The 17,220-nt window shown below is 32.4% G+C and overlaps 1 protein-coding gene across 1 annotated transcript in view; it reads right to left on the reverse strand.

Moving 5' to 3' along the window:
* LOC130441239 (kin of IRRE-like protein 2) overlaps positions 1–17,220 on the reverse strand; it is a 649,517-nt gene that overhangs the window by 536,355 nt on the left and 95,942 nt on the right. The window lies entirely within an intron of this gene.

Here is a 17,220-nt window from a genome sequence, read left to right on the forward strand (position 1 = left end):
ATACTTTTCTGGTAAAGAAAGAGACAAAGAAATGGATAAAAACATAAATTTTTGAAATAATAATCGCTCCAATACTCGCTTTTGGGACAAGTTTTAAATGCTTAAACTCAAAAATAAGGAATGTGATAGAATCAACGATAAAATCGATAAAACTGCTAAGCAACAAGAAAATTCTTTGGAAGTATCGCAAATACTTTTCTGGTAAAGAAAGAGATACAGAAAAGGATAAAAACACAAATTTTTGAAATAATAATCGCTCTAATACTCACTTTTGGGGCAAGCTTTAAATACTTAAACTCAAAAATAAGATATGTGATAGAATCAACGATAAAATCGATAAAACTGCTAAGCAACAAGAAAATTCTTTGGAACTATCCCAAATACTTTTCTGGTAAAGAAAGAGATAAAGAAATGGATAAAAACACAAATTTTTGAAATATTAATCGCTCCAATACTCACTTTTGGGGCAAGCTTCAAATGCTTAAACTCAAAAATAAGGAATGTGATAGAATCAACGATAAAATCGATAAAACTGCTAAACAACAAGAAAATTCTTTGGAAGTATCGCAAATACTTTTCTGGTAAAGAAAGAAACACAGAAATGGATAAAAACACAAATTTTTGAAATAATAATCGCTCTAATACTCACTTTTGGGGCAAGTTTTAAATGCTTAAACTCAAAAATGAGGAATGTGATAGAATCAACGATAAAATCGATAAAACTGCTAAACAACAAGAAAATTCTTTGGAAGTATCGCAAATACTTTTCTGGTAAAGAAAGAAACACAGAAATGGATAAAAACACAAATTTTTGAAATAATAATCGCTCTAATACTCACTTTTGGGGCAAGTTTTAAATGCTTAAACTCAAAAATGAGGAATGTGATAGAATCAACGATAAAATCGATAAAACTGTTAAACAACAAGAAAATTCTTTGGAAGTATCGCAAATACTTTCCTGGTAAAGAAAGAAACACAGAAATGGATAAAAACACAAATTTTTGAAATAATAATCGCTCCAATACTCACTTTTGGGGCAAGCTTCAAATGCTTAAACTCAAAAATATGGAATGTGATAGAATCAACGATAAAATCGATAAAACTGATAAACAACAAGAAAATTCTTTGGAAGTATCGCAAATACTTTTCTGGTGAAGAAAGAGATACAGAAATGGATTAAAACGCAAATTTTTGAAATAATAATCGCTCCAATACTCACTTTTGGGGCAAGCTTTAAATACTTAAACTCAAAAATAAAAAAAGATGATAGAATCAACGATAAAATGGAGAAGTGTGCAAGGCAGTAAGAAAATTCTTTGGAAGAATCGCAGATACTTTTCTAGTAAAGAAAGAGATACAGAAAGGAATGAGAACATAAATTTTTGAAACAATATTAGCTCCAATACTCACTTTTAGTGCAGAAACTTGTACGAAAATACAGTCAAAGTAATAAGATGTAGAATATGGAAATAAGTTATCTAAAGAAAACAGAAGATAAAAATAATTTGGACAAAACTAGAAGTGAACAATTTATTGATTCTAAGATAGTTTGGGCATGTTACAATAATGGGTAGGAACAAAATGGTTGCGAAATATAAAGTGATATGTTGATATAACAGCAGAAGGAAGAATCATTGAATGAAATGAGAAAATAGAAAAGAAGAATGTAATAAATAGAAAAGAATGAAGCACGTTTTGGCATATTTATCTATTTGAAGGAAGCATAGACTCATTCAATTAATATTCCTTTCGTTGGAACTCAATAACGACTGGTGATTTCTGCGAGACAGATCTAGATTTAATGTATTGCATTGCTATCAATTTGTTTCTTTATGATGTCCATTTTCATTTGATGGGCAGTTTGCCATATGTATTTCAAAATCGAGAGACCATAACATTGAAAACCCATTGGTCGGTTATAACAGCTTTCAACGAATTGGGTCCAACCAGATGAAGTTTCGAATTATATGTGTCTTAATTGATCTAAGTTGCATCTATAGACACAAATCGGTTCGAAAAATTATTTCTCTTCCTCCTTAACAAGCTCAAATAGTTCATTATCTACCACATCGTCTAAGCATCATCTCTACGACTCGCTCCAAAGATCCCAATTAATAAAATCACTTTTGCCATTAGATATTGTTCATCTGAAGCTTCGCATAAAAAAGTGGTTATTTGTTCTGCCGTTGACTTGGCGCTTCAAAAAAATAGTTTCCGAATATTTTGTGCTGCCAGTATTTTATTTTATAGCTAAACAACTCTTTGGAATTGAGGCCCAACTTCATAATGTAAAAGATTTCATATCCTTGTTCCTTTTTTTGACAAAATAAACTACTAGAATATCATCGCTCACAGTTTTAATTGTTTTGGGTACATTTTACGAAAGAATCGCCACGGAAAAATCCTCATTTCCTGATTCTTAATGAAGTATACCCTTCGTTATGAAATCTCTCAATAAAAAAAACACTGTTTCACCAAGACTATGCACCGATTCACAAGTCGATGGCAATGATGATTAAATTGAACAAATTACAATTCGAATTGCTTCTTAATCCACTATATAGTCCAAATCCGACTTCTAGTGACAATTCAGCTCAAATGAAGAAGCAACTGCCAAAACTGAAGCCTATTTTTAGACAAAAGACAAATCCTTCTACGAGCACGGCATCGAGAAGCGTTGGAATGATTGCATTGTTCTTGAAGGAGATTACACTAATGAAAAAAATCGATTTTTGGCAAAAACAATGTTTTTTTTTAGTTAATCACACGACTTATTGAGTGATGTGTTATCTGTTTATTTTTGATGATGCACGAAGCGAAAAGCAAATTAACAAATTGTAGTCATTAGATTCTATTATTAAGAGATATTGCACTTTTTTTCAAAGACGTTGAAAATATATTTTTTATGCTGTATCATATCTAGTATATACCCCATTTCATAAAAAAAGCTTCTAGAAGTGGAAGGGAAAGGATTGGCAAATGTTGACGAATAAAAATCGGAGTATTCCAGCATTTGTTCAATCAAATATATTAAATTCAATCTATCAATTCATACTGATAAGTATAATTTAATATACAACCAAGAAACTAATCAATTTCTAAATAAAATTCGTTGTAACATATATCCTAAGCATCTACCACTTAAGGTAACTTTTTGTCCTCAACTACGCATTCCTTAGCCGAAACAAATTCCCTAGGGTATTTCAACCCTCCCGGTGACTACTAGATAAGCATAATATTCCAGGTTTTGCGGAATCTACGCTCTGAATTTAATTGCGTTCTGTGGATTTCTGTTTGTTTTTACTTTTTCACTAAACCTCTCGCTTCCTACAGTTGGTTCGCTGTTTTACTTTCTATGATATGGATACATAATGGAGTACAAGAAACTAGATCATTGTTAATCCACAAAAAATTAACTTATAATATAATTATGAGCTCTAGTTATGAGGTAGTGAATCGCGAAACTTTCTATTAACATATCTGTTAAGATTTTTTGACAATGTCTTTTTAGTTTACACGAAATTACAATTGAAAAATTTTTACATCATTACTTTCGTACTAAAATCAACTCAAAGAAATTCGATTTGAGAACATTTTATGCATAAATAGAAAAAATCTTTTCAGTTGAATTAGATGAATAGCACTTAATGTCTACAGAATGTATTTGTATATGTATGTATAGATTTGAGGTCTCGTATACCCTGCGATCTATTGGTTCCCCCTTTTTTGCTGTGATACTGGAGAACCCAGTGTTTACAACTGATTCATAAATCCCAATCCTTTTCGAAAGTCTAGAATGCGCGATTCCTTCAAGTGCCAAAGATCTTCGTCTTCTATTTCAAGCGCATAGAAATCCAAATTGTTTCCATGCACGTTAGTACAACTAATGAACCCAGAGATGGCACAGAAACTTTGGCTATCTGAAGGAAGTGGTACATAACATATAAAAGTTGTATGAATATACCTCTCTATTCAGAATTTTTGATCTAAGTTAAAAAATAACATCAATTTTTATAAATTCTTCAATTATCGATTGAAAAAATCAACTTAGTTTTAGTAATGAGAGACAAGACAAGTTTCAGTGATTAGTGTTCAATGTCACTTGAAAGTTGTGATTTCAGGCATTGAATTGATTAAAACTCAATAGTCTCTTTATTGGTAAGAAACTACGTTTCCACAGCAATAAATTTATTTTACTACAGTTCGTTGCAAACTTTCCAGTAACGAAACATCTTTCTTATATTTAAAAGAGGCTTTGAAGAAGACACGACAACGTTTTTTTTCTGTTCCATCGTATTAGAATTCCACAATCTGGAAAGAAATACGAAACAAGATAAAACGGAGGAAATTTTTCCTCAAGTGGCACTTCTTAAATTTTGTTGTCTCATGAATTTATTCAAAGTCTTTAAAATATATTCAGGTTTTCACCAATCAAGACTTTTATGTAAGCATTTTCATAGCACAAAACGTAAAACGTCAATATTGAGTTCCACTTTAAAGAAAGATTTTTTCTATTTCATTTTATAGGTGAACGTTCATCAAATTGAGGTGGATATATATTGATCAAATATTATTTTATCGCAAAACTCCATACACTTTTTTCGATAGCATTTTTGTAATAAGAATCGTCAAACATCTCAAAATAGCCATTAACTGTAGATATCACCTCTTTATAGTTGCAAAATCGTTGACCACCGAGACATTTTTTGAAGTGTAAGAATAGAAAATAATCCAAGGGAGCTGAATTTCGCGAATATATTGCATAAGGTAGCAATTAAAACTTGTGTGAACTGGTGCATTGTCTTGATGAAACAACACCGTGGTCCTTTTTGTCAGATTTATTCGCTCAAACGTTGCAATGAGTTCGCCGTTGATAGATTTACGTTTTCCAAAATAGTCAATGAAAATTATCCCAAAAAAATCAACGCCATGACCTTGACTGCAGATGGAATGGTTTATGTCTTCTTTGACCCACGTTTCATCCATGAAAAATTTTCCAAACACTTCACGACGCTGTTTTTGAGGCAACCATCTTATTAATAGCTTTTTTATGTCAAAATTTTCAGTTTATATGAGATGTACCGCACTTTTTGAAATGTCTACTATGTCTACGAGCTCGCATACTTTCAGTCGACGATCATCAAGTACAGTTTTGTGGATTTGATTGACCTCTGCGATTCTGGTCTTTGCAGGTCGTGCGGTCTCGTCTAAACTCCACTATCTAATATTCTACTGTTGGTAACGAAGGAGCAGTCTCACCCCAAAGTAGAATCTAGATCAGCTTTAATATTTTTTGTGCTAATGCATTTCAAATAAAAGTACTTGTACTTGACTAGAAACCTCTTGACGTACAGTTACGCTGGTGAAGTCGATAAGTTTAATAATTCACTAACTTTCACGTTGTTCCAATATTATGCCTTACTAGGGACATGAAAATGCTCTGCGCGATCTTTCGATGACCTATGTTATAATCCTGGTGATTTAAAACAGTGTGATGTGATTTGACTGGAGCAATTCGATGCAATCAGTCCAGCGAAATGCATAATATACAGTGAGTTAGCTAAATACTTTGTTTTACGACTTTCCGGACTAACTATATCGATTTAAACTGAATAACAATATACTATAATAGAGTGTATTTAATTTTGTGCAGTATGAAATTTGTTTTTAACTTACTAAATACCAGGAGATTAAAGTCTTCAAGACAACCAATCAGTACATTATACTGTAAGAGTATCTGGATAAAGTTTTATATTGAGGTCAGAAAAGCAACAGTAGTTAGGTTATAACTTTTTTCTCTATGAATTGATAGTATAAATACAATTTCCTTCAAATAATTATAGGTTTTAAGACGTGAAAAGCTATGAGAAACTGCTAGACTCGGTTTCTAAAACACATATAATACTTATCTACATATTTGTAAAGGATCCTCCGTGAGCGACTTTGTCCCGCAACTGTAACTTTATTTTCCTAGTTTTACTAGCGTTTAACAACATTCTTGTGGCGCCGTAGTGTCTTTACACGAGCGTCACGTCAGCTCACATGATTCGATTACGTTCCAATATGTGCCTTGTATCAACATTTAAATCTTTAATCTTGTAAGTTCGTTACAACTGTTCCCATATGTTTGTGTGGATTTTTGCGATCAATTCCATTTTTTTATCGATCCAAATTCGAATTAAATACATTTATTTATTGTTTTGGTGATTTTCACAGTTTCAATCTGTGCATGTTAACTAAACTAGTGAGCAAAAAAATCAACTCGAGCTGCACGCTCACGGTCAAAAGTATCTAGCAAAAATCTGTAGCTTCCGCTCTTTTCCTGACTTTCGGTCACGAAAAAATATGAAACTAAAATGAAAAAAAAGGTGGTAATTCACAGTAAAGGAAATACAATCTCAAATGCATCAATATGCATTTCATTTCAAATTAATTTATCAATATTTGGTATTTCTTCACTTGGCACTAATAACAGTCCGGGCGTACGGAACCTGCAGTAAGTGGAGGGGCATTGTCTTGCATTAGGATGCAGTTTTTGCACATAAATCTGGCGTAGAAAACAACTTGATCCTCTAAAATTTCTTTCTCAGTTTTTACTTTTCTAAAATGCCCATCAAAAACATCTAGTTACTTCCCCAAAAATCCACGTTTTCTTCTATACAACACTGCGCAAATGTTTCTTCAGGTCTTCTGTATCTTCTTCTATCGCTACCACGCAGGCACTGTTTTCGTTTGAAAAAATCCACTATTCGTCAGTCCAATTAACGTGCTCGGGAGCTAGGACTTATACCTGGCCTTACATTATAAGTAGCTGCCTCAAGTTTTTTTCTGTGCAGCCATTTATTGCGTTTCTCTGAGCTGTTGACTCAATCACCGGTGAGAGCTTGATTTCTAATCGATGTGATGACACATGGTGCCCTCCTATTTGTGCCTCGAGCGACATTATCAGTCTCACACATTTTGTGGACCGCCTTTAGTCGCATTATAGTCCACGATGATGTGTAGTTTGCCCGTTTCTTCATCAATATTTTGATCATCGTGCATGCTGGATAAAAGTAAGACATGCGATACAAGGCTGCAGATGCCGCGATGTCCAAATCAGGCTCAACTTACAGTCATGATAGAGCTTATCCAGCAGCGGAATGATTGTACCAAAATTATCACATGTGGTGTTAAGATCATTGTTTAGAACATTCACTCAGAAGCAAGACTAGTTCTTAAGCTGAGTTAACAATTTTATAGGGACCTTCAGGTTGTTTTCCCACAATCTCTAAAATCTTCCAACTTTCTGTCGATTGTTACAAATAGTGACAAGCTGTAATATTTTTTGAAAGATTCTACGACCTCTTCAAACAACTCTTTAATGGGAACAAGCTTATCCACTGCTGCGCGTTCTGCACGGGTATCCTTGTCATCCGTTCCAGCTCATAGCTAGTTGAATTATTCTCGAGAAAAACCCGTCAGTTTTGAACAAATCTTTGGCATTCAGTCGATTATTTCTTTTTAATCCTGCAAAGAGTAAAAGACAACAACGCTTCAATTTCTATTGGATCAGTTTCTACTAGACCCTTTCTCGTGAAAACTCATCTTTTAAGAGGTTTATATCTTTATTTGTGCCTTGAGCAATCCGATTACTAACATCAATATGTCTAGTGGCTCTTTCGTGTGTTTAGCTTCAGGAGTTCTATTCCACCGCGTAAGCAAGTGAAAACAGTAGTTGTAAACATAAAATTCAATTCAAATCAATACAAATAAATAACGAATAAATACTTATAAACAAAAAAATGTGACTTAAGTAAAAAGTTGCGGTCACAAACCGATCAAGACGTAATAGGCCTACACGTCCTGCTCGCACGACTACGTGCCACGAACTAACCAAAAGCGGGCCCCAAATCATGCTGCGAGCAGAACGCATAAAGTCTCAAAGTTCTTATAATATAAAAAATATTTACGAAAAACTGTTTCGTCGATCTCACAGACATGTGTGCGGGTATAGGAAGTTTAATTAAGTTTTTATCGAAAAAATAATCGTAGGCGATCGTTATGTCGGAATAATGTAGATCATTTGATTATTCTCAAGACATGTTAAATTCTTTATTTAAGAATAACCTTTTACCCGCGGCTTCACTCGCATCGAATCCATTAAATAAGTATCAGAAATCATTATAATAGAAAGGAACGAGCTTTGTAGCTATATTAGAACCTGAGATATAGATCTTTGTATGTAGAAAAATTGCCAAAAACCTACAAAAATCCATAACTCCACATTGAATGTCCGTACCCAGCTCCTCTCCAACTCAACCGATTCAAGGGTTCAAAAACTCAAAAGAAAGAAGGTGTTTCAGCGAGTGCTTTTAAACCAAAACGAACTCTGTAGCTATATTAGAACCTGAGATATAGATCTTTGAATGTAGAAAAATTGCCAAAAACCTACAAAAATCCATAACTCCACAATGAATGTCCCTACCTAGCTCCTCTCCAACTTAACCGATTTAAGTGTTCAAAAACTCAAAAGAACGAAGGTGTTTCAGCGAGTGCTTTTAAACGAAAACGAACTCTGTAGCTATATTAGAACCTGAGATATAGATCTTTGAATGTAGAAAAATTGCCAAAAACCTACAAAAATCCATAACTCCACAATGAATGTCCCTACCTAGCTCCTCTCCAACTTAACCGATTTAAGTGTTCAAAAACTCAAAAGAACGAAGGTGTTTCAGCGAGTGCTTTTAAACCAAAACGAACTCTGTAGCTATATTAGAACCTGAGATATAGATCTTTGAATGTAGAAAAATTGCCAAAAACCTACAAAAATCCATAACTCCACAATGAATGTCCCTACCTAGCTCCTCTCCAACTTAACCGATTTAAGTGTTCAAAAACTCAAAAGAACGAAGGTGTTTCAGCGAGTGCTTTTAAACCAAAACGAACTCTGTAGCTATATTAGAACCTGAGATATAGATCTTTGAATGTAGAAAAATTGCCAAAAACCTACAAAAATCCATAACTCCACAATGAATGTCCCTACCTAGCTCCTCTCCAACTTAACCGATTTAAGTGTTCAAAAACTCAAAAGAACGAAGGTGTTTCAGCGAGTGCTTTTAAACCAAACTTAGATGAAATCCGTTGGTTGATGGCTAATCTGTGCATCAATACCTTTCATTGAAAAAAAAAATTAAGCAAATCGGTTGGGTAGAACGCCTGAACGAACTCGGAATGGAAATCATCAATTTTTTTAATATATAAAATGGGTTACTTGAGGTAAGAAAACGTTGATAACATCTCTACATAGGTAAATTGTGTCTCCAATTTGAACAAGTGATTCAGAATATCCTCCCATATGTACTATGAAATCTTATGTGAATTGTTTTGTGTAGGCCACTCTGAATACACTTTCATCAATTTTCAAAAATAAATATTTTTATAAATAAAAGAACATTAATTTGTATATGAAATTTATTCAGCAATATAATCTGTATAAAGAGGAAAATGAACTAACTTTGAAGTGATTATTGATGAGGAAGCATTTCGGAGGCTTTGATAGACGACACACACTATATTCATGTCAGTGGTAAACACGAATAAGTCACTCACATATCAGTATTACCCGTTAAATTAAGACATACCTGTTCATCGTGCAAATATATTGTATATAATTCAGGTTGATATATGTATGTAATTAAGTCGATATTAACGTTCTCGGTTATGTCTTATGACATGTAAACAGCTTGTATACGTTTATATTGAGTAAGTAGCGATATATCAAGCATACATGAAATTTTTGCATTAGCTGAAAATGTTTCTAACTGAAAATAATTTCAATCCTTCCGAATCAATTTACATTGATTAGACTGGTAAACACTGTTTTTTCAATGGTTTGGATCTGTTTTTATGTACCTCCATTAAAAGAAAATATTTTGTTCAAGTCACATCCAGTTTTTTTGTCACATCCATATATTGTTTTCTGGCTTCGTTTACGTGTTCAATTTAAGTGACTTTATAACGATTGCATTTAACTAAGTTACATTTGATTCATTGTAAATATGTCGCGAAAAAATCCGGACAGTTTTTGTTATGTGTGTGGAGAATTAACATTTATAACTTAGCGTTGAAAATAAATCCGAGGTTCCATATATACAGAGTGAATTTCAAGTATGGAACGCCTCAATTACATTGTTGTCAAATCTTTCCTTTTACCCTATATATTTTGTGCTTTAGAAACCCCTTAAAAATACTCATTATTTTTCATGTAATATTTTCAATACCTAAATATCAAAATTTCGCTACATTTGCAGTTCATTTAGTAAGGTTACAATAAATATTGGAAATTTAGATGCATACGATTGAATAAACTCGTAAAATTTGAATATTCTTTAATAATTTATGTACTAAAGCAAATCTCGTAACAAGGTCTAAAATCAGTGAGTTAATAAAAGTTCTGGTACGGTAAAAGATTTATTTAAATCAGGGGGCAGAAAAACTGCATCAACTGAAGACAAATCTTTAGATGTTTGTGTTCGAAGATAATCCACATTTGTGAAGTAGAAACATTACTAATTTTAGAAAACATACAGTGGAGGAGATTATAGCAGATCCTCAAAATCTTATTCATTTACTTCAATGCAACAAGCCATGCGATTTTTAAAACTTTGCAATACATTTTGCAACATCCCTGTTCAATTCTTCTTATCTCTGTGGTAATCCTATCTTTTAATCCTAAATATTGGCAGGTTTTGTTTTATAAACGATGTTTTTTGAGTGACCACACAGGAAATAGTCTAAAGGATTCATTTCGGGTGATCACGGGGGCCATTCGATAAAACCTCACCATCTTGTTGTAGCCAAATATTGTCGTTTGAGATATTATTGTTGTTTGAACATTTCTAATAATGAAGTTTTTTTTAAATGTAATTCAAAATACTTGATTGAATTTGGAAATATTCCAACGAACTCAGGTTTAATACTATTTTCTAGTAAATCTAAATACTCCGGACGATTTAAGTTCCTTTCAATGAAAAAGGGGACCAATTATTTTGTCGCCTATTATTCCAGACCATGAATCCAGTTTTTTGGAATATTGGGTATGGGATTCACTCATCCAACAAGGACTATTACGTGACAAAGGTTTATGCCGATTAAAGTTTCCATTAATACAAAAAGTGGCCTCATCACAAACCATAACATTAGATCAAAATTTTGGATCATTTTTCCATCATTAGGTCCGCAAACTCTTCACGTCTATCAAATTCGTCATCTGACAACTCTTGAACCAAAGTTACTTTGTGTGGATGAAATTTATTCACGGAAAATTTTCATTAGTTTGCAAAATATCAAGTTCCCTGGATATTTATCTAGTACTTAAATGTGGATCATCTTCTCACAAGACACAAACATTTTAATATTTATTTTCAATTGTTGCAGTTTTTCTACGCTTTGATTTCGATGAATCTTTCACTGAACCAGTTTCGTTAAACTTTTTCACTAATTTACTGACAGTAGATCTTCTTATGGGATTTCGGTTAGGATATAAATTATTAAAGATATTACACGTTTCTTGTTCACTTATCAATTCCTTCTTTTTCAGGTGATAGATAAGAATTTCATCAATTTTCAACAATAATAATTCATTGAAACGTCAAATTTGTTATTGTATAGTCACCTAAATGAATTGTTTCAACTTCAAATGTAGCTATAACTCCGAAATTAAAACATTTAGGTCCAGAGAGCATTAAATGAAAAATGATTTCTCAAGGATTTCCAAAAGCGAAAAATATCTGAAAACAATGTAAATACCATTATAATACCGGGCGTATCACAAGACTTTATACACAAAAATTTATAGAAATATTACAAGCCATTTCCGAGATAATTTAGACGTTCAATATATAAAACTCACTCTGTATATTGGGTAACGTATATGAGATTCCTATTAGGTCTAACTAAGCAAGAATCTAGTCTTGGTATATCAATGATTTGGACGAAGTAATTGTTATTTTTGTTTGATTCACAACCAAATCCAAACACACTCACCAGTACCTAATTTTGTTATCGTCCAACAGACCAATTCTACATAGAGCCAAACTGCCTGTGCCAAAGCCTCTAAAGCAAGCACAAAGTCAGGAATTTGTTCTCAGTCAACCCGATAAGTGACCCAAGTTGGATACGATTAACTTCAAAAGAACCGCATTTATTGATACAAAGCTTCTGAGATGTAGATTAAAAGACTGGAATTTACTTTCTCCTGGTGCGAAAATTTCTTATTTCCAACATCGTGAGGATGAAATTATTTTTCTGTTGCAGCTGATTTAGTCTATTATAATAATATTCTTGTATGATCCAAGTCACTGGTCAAATCATTGACTCCTCAAAAACTAGCTTGAAAGCAGTGTTGCTATATAACGGAAGCAAATGTCCTTCAGTGCCGGTTCCTCATGGTTCTGAGATGGAATTCCTTCTTGAAAAAATCAAATACAGTTTCGGAAATTTATGGAGATGTTAAAGTTATTGCTCTTTTGCTTGGGCTACAGCTTGTTTACATAAAGTATTGCTGTTTCATTTGGGAATGGAACAGCAGAGACAGATTATTTCATACCAATCAAAGAAAAAACGACCTCATTCAACAAACATTTTGTATCATCATAATAAGCTGCTGTTATTGAAAAGAAATTAGTTAAACTGCATTACGATTTATCGCCTTAACAGTCATATTCATTTGATCCGGCTCTTTTTGATTTCTTCATCTTACTTAACTTGATGGAAAGCGGTTTCGGACAAATGAGAAGTTGATGGAAAAAACTAACGCACGAAAATTATTTTTTGTTGGTTCCAAAAACTTGAAAACTCGTCCAACTGAGTCGTACTGTTTGCTTTCAAAAATTGAAATAATTGATATACAGGTGTTCCGGGATTTGTTTTTGAGATATGAGCCTTCAAATAAACTAGCTTTTACCCGCGGCTTCGCTCGCATCGAATCCATTAAATAAGTACCAGAAATCATTATAATAGAAAAGAACGAACTCTGTAGCTATATTAGAACCTGAGATGTAGATCTTTGAATGTAGAAAAATTGCCAAAAACCTACAAAAATCCATAACTCCACAGTGAATGTCCGCGCCTAGCTCCTCTGCAACTCAACCGATTCAAGTTTTCAAAAACTCAAAAGAAATAGGGTGTTTCAGCGAGTGTTCTTGAATAAAAACAAAGTCTCTATCTTGAATAGAACCTGAGATATTGAGGATAGAACGTGTGTATGTGAAAAACTCCCATAAGTAATGTACAGGGGGAAATCCATTTGAGTATAACTTGAGAATGGTGAAAATTAGATGAAATCCGATGGTTGATTCCTGATCTGTGCTTCAATACCTTTCATTGAAAAAAAAAGAATTAAGCAAATCGGCTGGGTAGAACGCCTGAACGAACTCGGAATGGAAATCATCAATTTTTTTAATATATAAGATGATTACGTATGTCCATACACATTTTACGGAATAAATAATTCTACACTACTATCTAAAGCCCAGGGGCGGCTCTTCCCCAATGGTTAACAATCCGTAACTTTTACAATCTAAAGTTATCGATTTTTCAACAAAAAAATACTCACAACTATAATAAATGTTTGAAGGATATTTCAATGTGAAGCTGGTTTCACTTGAGATGGTTCTATTAATTCTTATAATTTCCATCTATAGAAAGATGACAAACCTCATAGTACAATTGAAACAAAGAATCAAAATCGATTTTGCGTCAATGTAAAGGCACGAATAGTAGGTAATAATTTGGTAGTACAATTTTTTTTGGTAATTTCTCATGATTGATCTCCAATCTATGTTAATTGATATTCCTCCAAAAATTCGCAGAAACCTATGGTTCAGTTCATGCATGATGGAGCTTCTCACCACTCCCTAAATGATGTAAGAAATTTTCTCAATAACATTATTTCTAATAGGTCGGGAAGGTCCATTTGCATGTCCATCACTTCCCATTTTTTGGCGGATATCTCAAAAGCACAAGCAACAAAATGATCGATAGAATAAACTTCAATGTAATGTTCCTTCAAGTTACAAGAAATATCCTCCGTTGACTCCGGTAGTTTATTTTTATTTTATAAATTTTAGGCTAACAAACTTAATTTTTCTGCATTTCAATTTTCTCCTCATGTAAATAACAAGATATACGACAGTGTGTAGTTTATTTAGAAATTTTTGATTGTGTTTCAATTTAGTATTAGTAGAATGATAACAATTTATGTCAATTTTGTTCAGAATGTTTCTTTATGACGAATAATTTCCTTGGCATGTGTAACGATCTAAAAATTAATTTTTTCTATCTTTAGATTGTACATTTTATCATTATAAAAGTGTATAATTATGTATAATCCCTCGTATTTGAAAATATTTTAATTAAGAAGCTTTAGTTATGATTTGTCAGTTGAAGAGGTTATCTTGATAATTTATGGTCTCGATATATGTTACCCTAAATTAATCTTTTGCCATACAGTTCGTTATTATAAAAAAATATAATAAACTACTTTTCGAATATTAATCTGACGTTAATGAGGTATCATAGCCACGTATATAAAAACCTTATCACACTACGTGTAGTATAATCTTCGTGTAGAGCTGTGGAAAGGAAAGGTAAGTAAAGTAAAAAATCTGTATGCGTACTTACTGGAATTTCAATAACTCCATAAACACTGTAAAAATTACTAATGAAAGACTATTTTGGTAGTGTTGTGAAAAAAATGTCACTTCTAACCTTATTATAATCAATATACTTCAAAATGAGGATACTAATTCGGAATTTCTTTCATGTTCCGGTATAAATGGACCCAAAAATTTCATATTAAACTTATTTGTAGTAGACAATTTTGAGCTACTCCCACAAGTCTTGAAATATTGTACTATAATTACTAATAGTCCGGTCAAATTAGACCAAAAAATAAGAGTGAAGCTAAATAAATTCCCATCAAGCTGAAAATCTGTAAAATTGTTAAAAATACAATTGAACATAGAATTTGAATGTTCCTGATCATTTTCGTGTATGAAAAAAATTTTATTCAAGGTTGAAAGTCAAAAAATGAGTTTTTCGCGATTATCAGCAAAACGGTGAGTTTTATCATGAAAATACTTCAAACAAAAATTGTAGATTATAAAATTATTTACAAAAAACGTGAAAATACTTTTTTTTCTACGAGCCATTCTTTCTGAGATATAATGATTCAAAAAGTTAAATGTTTCAGATTTAATGGCTATAATAATTGCAAGAGAAATATCAAAGCTACAGAACAACATCGTCGAACTTAGCAACATCTTCGTTAATTTATTTGATGCATTTATGACAGTTCCAACAGAAATTTCTTACAAATACTCACAACAAGTCTCGGTTCATTTCAATATTGTAAGAAAAGTTTACAACAACTTTTACAACTTTTTGAATCATTATATCTCAGAAACAGTGGCTTTTAGAAAAAAAAGTATTGATATGTTTCTTCTAGATAATTTCATGATCTATAATTTTTGTCCTGAGTATTTTTATGATAAAACTCACCGTTTTGCTAAAAATTGCAAAAAACTCATTTTTTTTGACCTTTGACTTTGAATAATTTTTTTTCCATATACAAAAATTTCAAATTTTATTCTATTTTAGCTTGATGGGAATTTACGTAACTTCGAATGTCTAAATTGACCGGATTATAAGGTGGAAGTCAAATAATAATTTTGATAAATTGAAATTTTTAGCTGCGAGGGGATACTTTTCAAATCATAAAAGGCATTATCGCTCCTAGAAAGGGTAATTTATTTTCGAATAGTCTTATCACCATAACATATTTCTCGGAAATATATGTATGTTACTACCAATAAATTTTTTAACTTCTTACAACGATATGGACACGTTATTGCTTTTATGCTTGGAATCTCTTGCTATTAAAAAATTTATGGATGATTTTGCGAGTATTAAATGCAAATAAAAACACAATCCTTATATATACATAAAAGGTAACGCAAAATAAGGTCACTATCGTATTTGAGAATAATGTGAAGAATGCGATATGAATTTTGAAAGGTTTGGGATTCAATATTTTTGTGAATTTCATCGTATTGCTTAAATTGAATGAATAATAATTCATAACACTTCAATGAAGGGTAGAATTAATAAAAGATATCATTTTAAGATGAAAAATGTGTCCATAAATGTTAATATTTTATGTGTCCCTTTGCAGAAATACATGCAATTCGGCTTGTTATGTTTGTCTTCTGATTTATTCAAGTTTTCGAAGATATTAACTTGTAACCTCACGTTACCAGCTCGAGAATCTTCCTCAGGGAGTGATAATCGGCCTCAGTTAAAGTATATAAACAACTGGTACTTGAAAGGGGTGAACAATTAATATTGAATTAGACGACACCAGTTTTTTAACTAAAGACGTTAAGGGTGAATGAAAAAGAATGTGTTTTGTTGGTTTGTTGTTGAATCCTTTGTTGAACTCTCAACCTGGCAGCTGTAAAGCTGCGGGAAGAAAATAAAATAAGCAAAAAAACGGGAACCCAGATGAAAATTACTTAAGAAAGAACGAGTAGATAGAACAGATTTGAATAAAAAGGTGCTTATGCTATAGCATATAAAAAAGCTGAATTTATATTTTTTTAAATATAAATAAAAACAAATATATGCTATTCTTTTCGTTTCTTCCCCAAATAAATAAAAAATACGAGTTTACTATCATACAAAATTTGCTTGAAACAAAAGGAAATTATTATATATATGAGAAGCAGTAAAGAATATAACCACAAATTTAACTAAATTCACTTTGATTTGAACATTTTTAGAGTGTGTATAGATAGAGGACGATTTAGCAACGAAACTGGAGTTTCATCCAATGGAATGGGAGGTAGATAACAAATTAATTCCTTCAAAAACTTGAATGTTATAATAAATAAATCAGAAGTGACTACTGTGCCACAATAGGGGACAATTCTCTATCTCGTGCGCGTATTTTTGAGTGGTTTTAGCGCTTCAGTGTGGGCCGAGAGAGACAAGACAAAAGTCTGTGCGAAATTGGTGCCAAAAAATCTGACTCCTGACCAAAAGCTTTTGCGACAACGGGTCTGCTCAAATTTACTTGAAAGGTGATAAAATGATTTGCTTTGAAAGGGATGAAAACGGTAAATCATAAAACGGCAGATCACTTGAAGACGCTCACCAAAATCTCGTTATTTAATAGCC

The sequence above is a fragment of the Diorhabda sublineata genome, chromosome 3, assembly GCF_026230105.1.
Source record: "Diorhabda sublineata isolate icDioSubl1.1 chromosome 3, icDioSubl1.1, whole genome shotgun sequence".
Lineage (NCBI taxonomy): Eukaryota > Metazoa > Arthropoda > Insecta > Coleoptera > Chrysomelidae > Diorhabda > Diorhabda sublineata.